General features: G+C 40.2%; 1 non-coding gene across 1 annotated transcript; it reads right to left on the bottom strand.

Annotated features, from left to right (window-relative positions):
• Positions 1-617: 617 nt before the first annotated feature.
• Positions 618-724, bottom strand: LOC136455683 (small nucleolar RNA R71). Its single transcript, XR_010759164.1, has one exon. It is a non-coding gene; the product is annotated as a small nucleolar RNA R71 (small nucleolar RNA).
• Between the last annotated feature and the right edge of the window lie 1,143 nt (positions 725-1,867).

Genomic DNA, 1,867 nt, shown 5'->3' on the forward strand with positions numbered 1-1,867 from the left:
GTGATTTTTCCTAGTTTAGATTCATGTTTACTTTGTAATAGACAAAGTCAAGCATGGGTGGATTTAATTTGCCGGAAGATTTTTAGGACAATCCTGAGGCTCTCCTTCGAAGGGCGAGAGCTAGTCTCACCCCTCCTCAGAGAAACCTCCCTCTGATCCATCCAAATCCTCCACAAAATGAGCCAGTCTTTTCAGAACCTCCACCCACCAATCCTATTCATCCTGGCAGTACTACATCAACTAGTTCTGGTGAATCTGTTAAGGCAATTTGTGATTATTCCTTCCCTACTATCTCCAATGTAGTTGTAGGCCCTAATATTCTTAGCGGAAAAGAAGAGTTTTTGCTTAAGACAGCACTAATAACTATGGTGCAAGCAATTCCTTTTCATGGCAAACCTTCCGAGGACGCCAATGCTCACCTTTAGAATTTTCTAGAGATTTGCAACACAATCTCAATTAGAGGAGTCTCACAAGACGCCATTCGACTCCGACTTTTTCCCTTTTCATTGCTCGAAAAAGCAAAGCATTGGTTTTATTCCAACGCAGGAACCTTAAATACTTGGGAGAAGTGTTCTAACGACTTCCTCATCAAGTTCTTCCCTGTCAAAAAAACAAATCATCTTCGTAGCAAAATTTCTAACTTTCAACAGCAAGCCCAAGAATCTATTCCGGAGGCATGGGAGCGACTCCAAGAGTAAGTCCAAGCATGCCCTCACACATAATGGAGGACTGGCTGCTCATCCAAAATTTCTATCACGGACTTTCAATGGAGTCCTGTCAACACCTTGATGTTGCTGCCGAAGGAGCATTCTTCTCCCTGAAGGTAGGGCAAGCAAAGGAGTTGATCGAGAAGATGGTAGAAAACCAAGGATGGACCGATGAACATCTCAAAGGTATGTCCTATAGTTATGAAGTTAATTCTTTATCTATGGAATATCTTTTGAATAAGTTAGAAGAAAGAGCAAATTGGAAAAGAGATTGTGCTGCGCTAGAATATTTTGCAGCCAAGCAACCACAGGTAATCCTATCGAGTGAAAAATGTGGAGGCATGAATAACACTAGTGATGCCTGCCCTAATACAGACCTTAAATCCCTTCTCAATGATGGTGGATACAGACCACCTCCACATTAGCCTTACCAGAGATGGAATCCATGAGTTAACCAAGGTAATTCACCCACTCATCCTTCTGATTATTTGTCTCTTAGAGATCTTGTTTTTAGTCAAGCCAAAATAAATGAGTAAATTCATGCTAAATTGCTTGACCATGATAGGATCTTAGGAGATATTCATGCTAGACTTGATGAATTTTCTCTAGCTTTAGGAAACCAGCTTAACTTTAATGAAAAGCTAGAAAATCAATTAGCTACATTGATTTCAAAAATTTCACATAATGAAAAAGTTAATGCTATAAATACGAGAGGTGGAAAAACCACTCGTGATCCACCATATCCTGAAGCAATGAACAAGAAAGTAGTAATCGAAGTCCTAGCTGAAGAAGAAGCCCCCGTTAAGCTTCAAGAAAAAGGTAAGATAGTCCCCCATGAATTCTATGACACATAGGTATTGCTGTTTCTAGAGTGCAACCGAAGGGCAACGGAGGATGAACAATTCAAGAAATTCATTGAGGTAATTCAAAAATTATATATACATATACCGTTAATTGACGCTATGCAGGTCCCCACATATGCCAAATATTTAAAAGATATACTCAACAAAAAGAAGTTGTTGCCAAGCGTAGAGATGGTGAAATTGACCGAGGAGTGCAGTGCAGCCATATTAAATTAGCTGCCTAAAAAGAAGGACCTAGGAAGTCCCGCTATTTCATGCTCCATCGGTGCCCATCAATTTGATCAAGCCCTCTGTGAC

This window comes from Miscanthus floridulus, chromosome 5, assembly GCF_019320115.1.
Source record: "Miscanthus floridulus cultivar M001 chromosome 5, ASM1932011v1, whole genome shotgun sequence".
Lineage (NCBI taxonomy): Eukaryota > Viridiplantae > Streptophyta > Magnoliopsida > Poales > Poaceae > Miscanthus > Miscanthus floridulus.